The following is a 12,540-nucleotide window of genomic DNA, read 5'->3' as shown; positions in this document are numbered from 1 at the left end:
TAGTTATTTAATTTTTAAAAATGTATAAATGCAACTCCCAAAATATGAAAATAAAGAGGAAAAACGGTTGGGCAAACTATGTTAATTTTTAGTTTAAAAATACAAAAATACCAAACCCCCTCAAAAAAAGCACTCGGAAATGAATTTCAAAGGTACTGTCCATTTGTGCAAGGCTTTTGTGGTTTTTTTCATGTCAAACAAAATTAAATGTTAAAACAAAATTGTTTAATACACATTAGCTCACAAACCAAAAAATATACACACAAAATTTTGCAAAACAAAATCAAGAACTGGTTGAAGATGGTGCATGTCAACATGTTGTCCAAAATCAGGTAAGAAACACATATGTCCAGGTGTAAAGGTCATTTGTGAGTCATTATTGTCACAGGCGATCAATTTCAGGAAGTAAGCAGGTTGTTGTTTGGATTTTGCCAAAAAAAAAAAAAGGTTACAAATCAAAACATAGGATAGTTAACACACATAATTTTCCTTATTCCCAATAACAACAAATGAAAAATAATGGAAAATCAAATACCTGAAAAAGCGTGTAACTAACTCATCATGTATGGCCCCCCCTGACACCTCCGACCAACCTCGGGGGGGCCATCCTCAGGCAAGGCATTCTCTGGCTGCATTGGGACACCACTCCTTATGGCGATGTTGTGAAATATCCCACACAGGACCACAATTTTGGAAACCATAGCCAGCAAATACATGAGGTCGCCACCAGAGCGGTGGAGGCATCGAAATCGGCCTTTTAAAAGGCCAATGCAGTGCTCAGTAAGTGTGGTATTATATTGACTTTGTGGCCCTGGTGTAGGAACCAAATAAGGAGTGAGCAGCCAGGGTGTGCAAGAGTAACCACTGTCTTCTGTGAAAATAAAAAAACATTCAGTACCATTTCTAAGTCAACAGTGTTTATTTTAAAAATTAAGGGTACCACTTACCCAGAAGCCATGCATCACCAGCTTGTAGGTTGTTTAATTTGTGCCAAAGCCCTGATTGCCGGATGACAAAGGAATCATGTGCACTTCCTGGAAATTTGACATTCAGGGACAGGATCTGGAGGGAGGCATCACATACCACCATTACATTCATTGAATGGAAATGTTTTTGGTTCCTAAATATTGCCTCCTGCGCTGCTGGAGGCTGAAGTGGTATGTGAGTGCCGTCCACAACCCCTATGATGTGTGGGAAGCCTGCAATTTCGAAAAATTTCTGCTTAACCACATTAAGGGACCCCATATCCAATGGCATATTAATAAAATGATGGAGGTGCTTAAAGAGTGCATCCATTACACCCCTCAGTATCCTTGAAAAGGAGGATTGGGAAATGCCAGCAACGATGCCAACTGTGGTCTGGAAGGATCCTGAGGCGCAAATATGTAACACCGACAGTAACTGCGTAAGTGGTGGTATTGCTTTTGGATTGTTAATTTGCCTTTCAAGATCACTTTCTACTAATGAAAGAGTGTCTAGGATGATTTGGGCTGATAATGTAAAATTTACACAAAATAAAGACAGGCTAAGGCTAAAATATAAAGAATGCATGCACTACACAGATGATGTTGTTATTCTAGGATTTTACAAGAAAATTAAAATGTATGCTAAAGCCACAGACAGGAGATGAGCAAAATATACGCAATTGAGGTTACAAAATAACGCTAAATGGTACGCTAAAGCCACAGACAGGAGATGAGCAAAATATACGCAATACATTTCGCATTATGGCAAAAAAAACATTTGCAAAAAAATCACAAATTTTACGTACACCTATCTGCATAGTGTGACCCCTTAAATAAACATGAAAAATTAATAAAAATAACAGGGTCTAATGTATGACAAAAAACACTTACCACACAAAGACGATCACAACAAAATAAACGCGATCCACAACACGAAACGAAAAAAAAAAAACTAAAAAAAATAAAGGAAACACGTATTAAGATGAAAATAGAATAAAATATTTGCAAGTTTAAATCGACCCAAAAATCGACCTAAAAAAATTACCTCAACTAAAAAAAAAAATATGATAGAAAAAAAATGCAAAAATGCTAAAGAAAATAATCAAACAACAGAAAACTCGCACGAAATCCAACAAACTTCGCAACCAACCACTACTCTGAATCAATCTCAAACTACAACCACTTCAAACAACCCACCCCGAAACAAGGCCACAAAAAAGCCTTATAGACCGAACTTTCCCGCTCAAATCAATGACGCACAATAGATGCGCCCGTATAATGCACATGCATCTATAAAAACGTCACGAGAGCCCACAATGGGTCTGCTGAATTCAAGGGTTTAATCATGTCCACTGAACAGCAGCAAAGCCAAAATCCAGGACCTCACAGTAAGTAGCTCCAAAATTAAAGTTATCACCCATAAAAAAAAAACAATTTAAAAAATGTTTTTGTCATTTTTTTGTAAGGTGTTGAGACTGACAATGAGGAGGCTGCAGGGCCTAGTACCCAGGCCAGGGCAAAAGGCAGCCACAATTCACAAGAAATGAGATGGAGGCTTTGGTGCAAAAGTGCATTGATAACCTGGCACAGGCACCCCGAAATATGGGTGCAACCCAGAGATGGAAACTGTGGGAGGAAATACCCAGTGCTGTCAATGGGGTTGGTGATTTTGTCCGTTCAACCAAAGAGGTCAAACGCCGGTACGTAAATGGTGTAACCTATTTCCAAATTTTTAAAAAATCTAACCATACATTTTTAACAACAGATGGAACGACTTCAAATATCGGCTAAAACAAAAAATGGCTGATAGGGCTAGGCATGCAGGGGGGACAGGTGGTGGGCCAACCCCTGTGCCATTGGAGCTAACAGATAAGGAGGAGCTGGCACAGGTGTGTGTGCAGGAAGAGGAGGTGTTTGGCGTGTCCAACATGGACACAGACATGCCAGACTTTGCGGCTCCACATGTTGCTGCAGGTAATTTAGTTAAAAATGATTGAAAAACTTGTTTAAGTAAATTTACAAATGTACTAATATTTGTATGATCTCTCTTTTTCACACAGGCACAGAAGAGGATGAGTCTGCTCCAGAACTGAGGTTTGGCCACAGTAGATCTGCTGGCTCCGCAGGGGAGGAAGCAGTATTTCCGGCTGGGGACCCTGTGGCAGACAGTCCAGGGCCTTTCCCCTCGCAGGCAGTGGCCCTTCTCTCAGATCTCAATGATAAAACAGATAAAAACACAGAAATTCTGATGAGGGTGGACGCCAATCTGCTACGGGTGGCAGGCGCCCTGGAGGAAAACGCTGCGGCCAATGTCAGAATAGCTAATGCCCTGGAGCAGCTCATCCGCCTGCGTATGTTGGAGCCGGCCTCCCTTCCTGCCGGAACATCAGTGCCCTCCACCTCTGGCGCAACATCGGCCATCCTTCCAAATGTGCCTAGCCCTATGCCTAGGCCAGAGGAAACACCAGCTACCTCTGGCCAGGCACGCCGTACGACCAGACAGACGAAGTCAACATCAAGCAAATCGGGGGAGAAGACGTTGACAGCACTGGCTAATTTCCCCAAATTCCATCTCTGTGTTTGCCCCATATTTTTGCACCACAAAACCTCCCGCTCCTTTCTTGTGAATTGTTTTTTTTAAACATTACTTTATTTTTGGGATTTAAAAAAAATAAAAAAATTTGGCTGCAAAAATACCACATTTCTACCAAAATGTGAACATTTAATTTTTGAAAAATAAAAATCCCTACAAAAAAAATGTGCCAAATTCATTAGCAAATGGCTAAAAGGGACTGGAACAAACATACTTAAATACATAACAAAGGTCATATACGTAAAAAAATGTTTAATTTTAAAAAACATAAGGTAACAGGTAAGTAAACAATAACACAAGCAAAGCAATTAGTAGCTGATTATCTTTCTAACCAAAATGTTAAAAAAAATTATAAATAAAATAACAGGTGTTGGGCTTTTTAAAACAAAATAAATCTGACAACAACATGCGTACAGAATATAGCAAAAACATCAAGCATTTTTACCTTTATTTAAACATTTATTTTGTGATTGCTGTGATTTCAAAACACAAACAAATAGGAACACAACATGCGTTCCAAATTTAGCTAATAAATCATGGCCATTGCAAATCACCTTCTCGCAAGTGAACCAATTATTATGTGACTGGTCTTGTGCCTTGTGAAGGAGAATAGCAAAACATCGATTCGCTAAGGGAGCTACGAAGAGACCATCATCTTTGCGAGATCCAATACCCTACCACAAGCTGAACGAGCAGTCATAATGGAAACTGGATCACACAGTGACGTATCCAAAAGACCGTCTAAATTGGACGTTCGCACAAGATAATACATGTACGCCAAAAAAACAGCTTGACACGCCTGCGTTTTCTCATCTCCACCCCCGTTACCACCCATAAACATAACATTCTGTCAATAAAATTACATAGGTCACTTCCTGTTCGCTGTGTATACGAGCGAACGAAAAATGACCGCAATGATCTGGCCGCACATGCGCAATGATAACCAGACGCATGCGTGGTTTAAAACAATCAAATGTGTACGAGCGAACGGCTGATTGTGTCCGGCTCTGAATCAGGCCCTCAGTACGGATTGCAATATTGCATATGCACGCAGTTCAACTACGATAACAAGCTAATCCACTGCGATCGCATTGCAAACTCAGTACAACATAAGGATGCTCACTTTACCTTACACCCATCCGTAATGTTTAGCAGAATAGCTAAACCATTGTTACAATCGAGTACCATCGCAGCCTCATGCACACTTGCACAAGTGACCTTACTCAGAAATTGCTAACAACCAATCACGCTATGAGACCTCACACTGTGTATGGGATCGCAGTTTATTTAAGTCAATTGTTTTTGGAAGCACTCTTCCTGGTCTCCTTCTGGGATTAAAATCCACTCCAAGCTGCAGAAGCAGGCACAGGATTCTCAAGAAAGACACAATGTAAGGCCTTAAATCAGGGGTAGCCAGCCTCGGTCCTCGAGAGCTCATGTTTTCCAGATGACCTAGCTGGTGCACAGGTGTATTCATTACTCAGCACCACATTTGAAAAGATCCACAGGTGGAGTTAATTATATATTACAGTTGTGATTCTGTGAGACCTGGAAAACATGCACTGTTGGTAGCTCTTGAGGACCAGGGTTGGCTACCCCTGCCTTAAATAATAGATCTTACGCTTGTCCACATATCAATGCTGGTTAAGTGGCACTTTGAGGCCACTAACAAACAATGTTTTTTTTTTATGTCCCTGTACAGGTTGGGAAATGCCTTTAGAAGGTTTGCAAAGGATTATTTAAGTCAATTGTTTACTTGTTTTTGGAAAGCACTCTTCCTGGTCCCCTTCTGGGAGGAAAATCAACTCCCAGCAGCAGCAGCTGCCATGCTCAATTATTCTTTTGTGGCAAGGCTACTGCCCAAAAAATAAATAAATAAATAAACTATTTTTTTTGTGTGCATGTTAGCCACACCTGTCACTGTCATTGGAACACCTGTCATGACATCTTGCCTCAGTTTGTGCAGGGACAGATTAATTGCCAGCTTGTTTTGTGGGGGCCCAAACAAATCAATCATTTTAGCCACAGTCGTGTGAAATACTCTTATGCAGAAATTATTGGTTTGTTAAAGTGTGTATGTCCTGTTTATACAACATAAGGGTGGGTGCGAGGGCCCAATGACACTTCCATCTTGCACCTCTTTTTTTTCTTTGCATTATGTCCTCTTTGGGGCCTAGTTTTTCAAACTGCCTTCCTGTCTGCCACTGCAGTACCACTCCTAGATGGGCCACGTGTTTGTGCCACCCACTTGTGTCGCTTAGCATAGTCATCCAGCTACTGTACCTCGGTGCAACCTTTTGGCCTAAAAACTATATTGTGAGGTGTGCAGAATAGACTGGAATTGAGTGGAAATGAATGTTATTGAGGTTAATAATAGCGTAGGAACAAAACAAATTTCTGTGATTTTAGCTGTTTTTAGGCTTTTTTCCAAAAAAATACAGATCCAAAACACTAAACCCGGAAGGGTGGTTTTGGCAAAACCAATCCATATCCAAAACACGAAGAAAGATCCAGATCCAAAACCAGAACACAAAACACGAATAGTGGCCGGTGCACACCCCTAGTTAGAAAGCTTTCAAAAATAGGCGTGTTAATAGTTTATTTTTAGCAATTAACAAAATGCAAAAGGAAGAGAAATCTAAATTAAATTAATATTTTTTGTGACCACCCTTTGCCTTCAAACAGCATCAATTCTTGTAGGTAAACTTGCACACAGTTTTTGAAGGAACTCGGCAGAGAAGTTGTTTCAAACATCTTGGAGAACTAACCACAGATCTTCTGTTTTTTCATGTAATCTCAAACAGACTTGATGATGTTGAGATCAGGGCTCTGTGGGGTCAATATCATCAATTCCAGAACTCTTTGTTCTTCTTTATGCTGAATATAGTTCTTAATGACATTGGCTGCATGTTTAAGGTCATTGACCTGCTGCAGAATAAATTTGGAGCCAATCAGACACCTCCCTGATAGTATTGCATGATGATTAAGTACCTGCATGTATTTCTCATCATTATGGACACCATTAATCATGACCAAATCCCCAACTCCATTTGCTGAAATGCAGCCACAAACTTGCATGGTACCTCCACCATGCTAAACTGTTGCCTGCAGACACTCACTATTGTACTGCTCTCCAGCCCTTTGGCAAACAAACTGCCTTCAGTTACAGCCAAATATTTAACATTTTGACTCATCAGTCCAAAGCATCTGCTACCATTTTTCTGCACCCCAGTTCCTATGTTTTCGTGCATAGTTCAATTGCTTGGCCTTGTTTCCACGTCAAAGGTATGGCTTTTGTCCGCAATTCTTCCATGAAGACCACTTCTGACCAGAATTCTCTGAACAGTAGATGGCTGTACCTGGGTCCCACTGGTTTCTGACAGTTCAGAACTGATGGCACTGCTGAACATCTTTCGATTTTGAAGGGAAGTAAGCATGAAGCATGATGTGCTATTCATATGACAATCTAAGTTTCCTTGACAGACCACTGAGTCTATGGCCCTCAAAGTTGCCTGTTTCTTTGTGATTCTTCAAAAGAGCTTAAACAGCACATCTTGAAACTCCAGTCTGCTATGAAATCTTTGCCTGGGAGAGACCTTGCTGATTCAGTATAACTACCTGGTGTCTTGTTACTTTGCTCTTGCCATGGTGTATGACCTGTGACATGAAACTGTCTTCCACAACCTCACCAATTAGCTTGGTAGATGGGTGTCAGTGGTGCAGTGTTTTGTGCTTAAGTGAAGGTCCACGCAGCTTTTCCAGATAAAATAAATGAAATAATGCTTTAATTTCAGTATGATCAGGAAACAAAACAACAAACGCCTACACCCCATCAGGGCACTTACTCACTTCTTCACGCCTGACTAACCTTGGACAGCTAGTCTGCAAACATAGTCCAAAGTCTCTCTTTGCCTCCTGTAAAATTACACTGGGATAATTAGCCTGGCCTGGCTTGGCCTCTGGCTTCTCAATTGTCAGCTGTCCTGACCCAGGCTCCGGCCTGGTTTTCCGCTGGTTGGCTTCCACAGCCTCACAGTCTGGTCTGCTTCCTTGCAGTTAACATAGGCTCCAGCCTACTCCCATTCACATGGCTCAGTCCCAGAGTTTGATGGCCTTCCATGTCTCACACAGGTCTAGGCTCAGGCCTCCTGGCCCTCAATGGCTTTCTGGCACAATGAGCTCTGTCTGACTGGTCTGTTTCAGTTCTCCCTGGACTGAATCCACTGGGCAGCCATTAGGTGAGCTAACACCTGGCTTAAGTTCCCTGTGTGGTCAGATCCCTCCAGCCACACACAGAATCCATGACTCACTATCACCATCTCTGGTGATTGTGTCACTATATATATATATATATATATATATATATATATTTATATAAATATATATATATATAGTTTCATGCAGTAGTTACAGCATTTGTCAAGTGTGTGTTATATAACAAGATGGACTACAGACTAACATTTTTATTTTATCAAATAGCATTTTGTTATAAGCAGTAGTATCACTGAATCAACAGTACTACAAATAATAATAGTTAAATAATATGTTATTTAATTATACTGTTCAATAAAAAGGTGGAATGATTGTTGCACATGGCAAAGTAGTGTAATTAGAACTTTTAACAATGGTCGTGGTAAAAATTTAGAAGTGCTGTATGGAAATTGTAAGGGAATAGAATTTGATAGTTCTATAATCTATGCAGTAGCAGAAGTATGGCAAGTAATCTATTATATAACTATTCTGTATACTAAAGGGGGAGAAAGATTTTGGTATTTATTTTTCCTGTATCTGTTCTTGCATAGTAACAAATTACAGTACAATGCACTTCTCATTCCTATATACATTGCCAAACAAAGTGACATTTATAGAAAAGATGTCACATGGTATTTGTCTCTATAGTAGGTTAGTGACTTATAATATGTATAATTTGAGGATTAGAGCCAACAGAACATTTCTTAATTTTGGACATTTACAGACACTTTTGTTTACTGTTTTGCTCATTCAATAAAGCATTTCAATTGGCTGATTTTCTGGACTTGACATTTCATATTCTTGCATCTTAAACCACTATACATACAGTCACGTGCATAAATATTGGGACATTGACAGAATTTTCATATTTTGGCCTCTATTCACCACCACAATGGCTTTGACATGAAACAAACAAGATGTGATTTAACTGCAGACTTTCAGATTTAATTTGAGGGTAATTACATCCAAATCAGGTGAACGGTGTAGGAATTACAACGGTTTCTATATGTGCCTCCCACTTTTTAAGGGGCCAAAAGTAATCGGACAAACTAAACAATCCTAAATCTAACTTTCACTTTGTAATACTTTGTTGCAAATCCTTTGCAGGCAATTACAGCCTGAAGTCTGGAACAGATAGACATCACTAGACGCTGGGTTTCATCCCTGGTGATGCTCTGCCAGGCCTCTACTGCAAATGTCTTCAGTTCCTGCTTGTTCTTGGGGCATTTTCCCTTCAGTTTTGTCTTCATCAAGTGAAATGCATGCTCAATCAGATTCAGGTCAGAGGATTGACTTGGCCATTGCATAACATTCCACTTTTTAGCCTTAAAAAACTCTTTGGTTGGTTTTGCAGTATGCTTTGGGTCATTGTCCATCTTCACTGTGAAGCGCCGTCTAATGAGTTCTGAAGCATTTGACTGAATATGAGCATATAATATTGCCCGAAACACTTCAGAATTCATTCTGCTGCTTTTGTCAGCAGTCACATCATCAATAAATACAAGAGAACCAGTTATATTGGCAGCCATACTTGCCCACGCCATGACACTACCACCACCATGCTTCACTGATGAGGTGGTATGTTTTGGATCATGAGCAGTTCCTTTGCTTCTCCATACTCTTCTCTTCCCATCACTCTGGTACAAGTTGATCTTTGTCTCATCTGTCCATAGGATGTGGTTCCAGCACTGTAATGGCTTTTTTAGATGTTGTTTGGCAAACTCTAATCTGGTCTTCCTGTTTTTGAGGCTCACCAATGGTTTACATCTTGTGGTGAACCCTCTATATTCACTCTTGTGAAGAATTCTCTTGATTGTTGACTTTGACACATATACACCTACCTCCTGGAGAGTGTTCTTGATTTGGCCAACTGTTGTGAAGGGGTTTTTATTCACCAGGGAAATAATTCTTCTGTCATCCACCACAGTTGTTTTCCTTGGTCTTCCGAGTCTTTTGGTGTTGCTGAGCTCTCCGGTGCATTCTTTCTTTTTAAGAATGTTCCAAACAGTTGATTTGGCCACACCTAATATTTTTGCTATCTCTCTGATGGGTTTGTTTTGATTTTTCAGCCTAATGATGGCTTGCTTCACTGATAGTGACAGCTCTTTGGATCTCATATTGAGAGTCGACAGCAACTGATTCCAAATGCAAATGTCACACCTAGAATCAACTCCAGACCTTTTACCTGCTTAATTGATAATGAAATAACGAGGGAATAGCCCACACCTGTCCATGAAATAGCTTTTGAGTTGATAGTCCCATTACTTTTGGCCCCTTAAAAAGTGGGAGGCACATATAGAAACCGTTGTAATTCCTACACCGTTCACCTGATTTGGATATAATTACCCTCAAAATAAATCTGAAAGTCTGCAGTTAAAGCACATCTTGTTTGTTTCATTTCAAAGCAATTGTGGTGGTGATTAGAGGCCAAAATATGAAAATTCTGTCAATGTCCAAAATATTTATGCACCTGATTGTATGTAGCTGGATGCTGTATTTTTTTGAGTCATGGTGCTGCACAGTAGTTCTTGTTGGTTATTACAGCAAATATTCAACAGAGTACAACTGGTTATCTTTTTAAAATGCAAAATAAACAAAACATTGGGGTTGATGTATCAAACAGTGAAAAGAGTGGAAATGTGGACCAGTGGAGAAGTGAGCCATAACAACCAATCTGCTTCTACCTATTATTTTAGAGAATAGACTGTACTTGATAACTACTACTTTGAAGCTGATTGGTTGCTCTGGCCAACTTCTCCACTGGTCCACTTCACCACTCTTTTCACTGCTTAATATATCAAGCTCAAAGTACATTCAGTATGTAGGACTTTATACATTTGCAATATTTATAGAATTTCACTTTTAAATTAACATTTTTTTTTCATTGTGCAGATTATTCCTCATGGAAATTTTACCAGGTGTGAATCGTTCATTTGGTGTGTTTTTTATTCCATTTTTATAAAGTTTCAATGTTTTTAGACTTTCTCTTGTTTAACAGGCATTTTACTGGTCCCTTGAAAACATTAAAATAGGTTTTACAGTATAGAGAGAAAACAAACAGAAATAGGAAAAATAATAAACCAAAACACCATGATTTTGCCATTTTCCATCGTCACATTGTGCTATCACTATATATAAATGGGACTTGGACTGGTGTATTTTATATGCCAAGCATGTATTCTTCAGCCTGTTCAGAAGAGTTGTGATCAGGCACTTTAGTAACTGGATTAAGTCTGCCTGAATAGACGCACATAGTGCACTTAAGATGAATACCGACACTGAAAAGGGACACAAACTTGGCGCTCCAGGCATACAGAGTTTGATTTTTCCATTATCCTCAATAAAGACTGCTTCATTTGTTTATAACAGAGCTTAATGAAACCAGATGCATTTGAAGACATAGACTTAACACCATACAAAGTAGTGCTATCACTGTCACTTGCCTAGAGAGCTTACAATTCTGAGCATGATCTTATATCAATTGTACTGACAGTTTAATTGCTTGATCGAGTAACATGAAAGGATTTGTGAACCAGTTAATATGTCACGATTAGTCTTTTTATTGAAAGCATGAAAAGCATCTGGTGAGCAATGTTTTTTAAAATAGCATAGTCATGTCTAATGGACAAAATGTGCTTAGTGCTATTGTCTGACAATACAGCCATCTGTAATACACTGTGTTATGGCTCTATTGTTTCCTTTATTTAGAGGAAATATCATTTTCAGTTTCTTTTCAAAGTGTTAAATAATTACTTTTGGAAGTGGAACAGTTTATTAAATCACATATGTCATAGTTACTTTACACATTAATTTCTTAATAGAGTAGAGACTTGTGAATAATGGGAATTAGATAATACAGTTGTAGCAAAATTGATACATCAGTTTCAGATCCTAAGTAGACAAATTGTTAAACTATTTGCATTTTGTTACAAAAATGTGTTGCAAAGGATGTAGCCACATATAATTTGTTACCTTTGTTCTGTGGTCTTTAGGAATTTGATTGCTTTTTCAGGTTCACATCGATGGAAAGTTTGGAACATAGATAATGTCTGAATAAAGCCCATGAACTCTGCCAATGTCAATGTGATCTTAGTAACCATGTAAATTTTCCTGCAATATACAGTACTGTGAATAAAATTCATATCTACAGATTATTATTTACATACAGTCACTTCTACTTCTAAAGTGTAGGCTCTTAACCTTGAACTTAAAGAAACTATTTGTAAATACAATTACCACATTTACAACCTCTCACAGTAAATCCAAAGCACATATCCCTTTCCTACCTAGCCTCCTCATACCTGGCATCTACAATTGAACTGAAGATAAAGCAAGCACAAAGTGACAACTGGAGCCTCCCACTTTCACAATTGTAGCATTGCAGGGTAATATGACATGGCCGATCAAGTTAGGGAATGCAATTGTCAAACTCAATTCCATTTTATAATAAACAAATAAAATCTGGGTTGTGACTTGGTGCAAATTTTACAACCATCTTCTCTAAACTGTTACATACAGTATGACTGTGGTGCTGATACAGCCTCAGGAGCAAAGCAAAACAAAATGGTAACTTTACACCTTAGTAAAACCATGTTGCACTGCAGGTGGGGCATATTTAAATGGTAATGTACAGAGAGATTTAGATTTGGGAGGAGCGTGTCCAAACATAAATCTAAATCATAGTGTAAATTATGCTTGCCTACTGATGCAGCTGAACAATGATGGGCTAAG

General features: G+C 39.1%; 1 pseudogene; it reads right to left on the bottom strand.

Moving 5' to 3' along the window:
• The window catches only part of LOC148476862 (putative methyltransferase DDB_G0268948), an 86,164-nt pseudogene that overhangs the window by 20,596 nt on the left and 53,028 nt on the right, over window positions 1-12,540 (bottom strand).

The sequence above is a fragment of the Taudactylus pleione genome, unplaced genomic scaffold (assembly GCF_031769625.1).
Source record: "Taudactylus pleione unplaced genomic scaffold, aTauple2 ptg000763l, whole genome shotgun sequence".
Classification (NCBI taxonomy): domain Eukaryota; kingdom Metazoa; phylum Chordata; class Amphibia; order Anura; family Myobatrachidae; genus Taudactylus; species Taudactylus pleione.
This window is presented reverse-complemented; position numbering and strand designations above follow the sequence as displayed.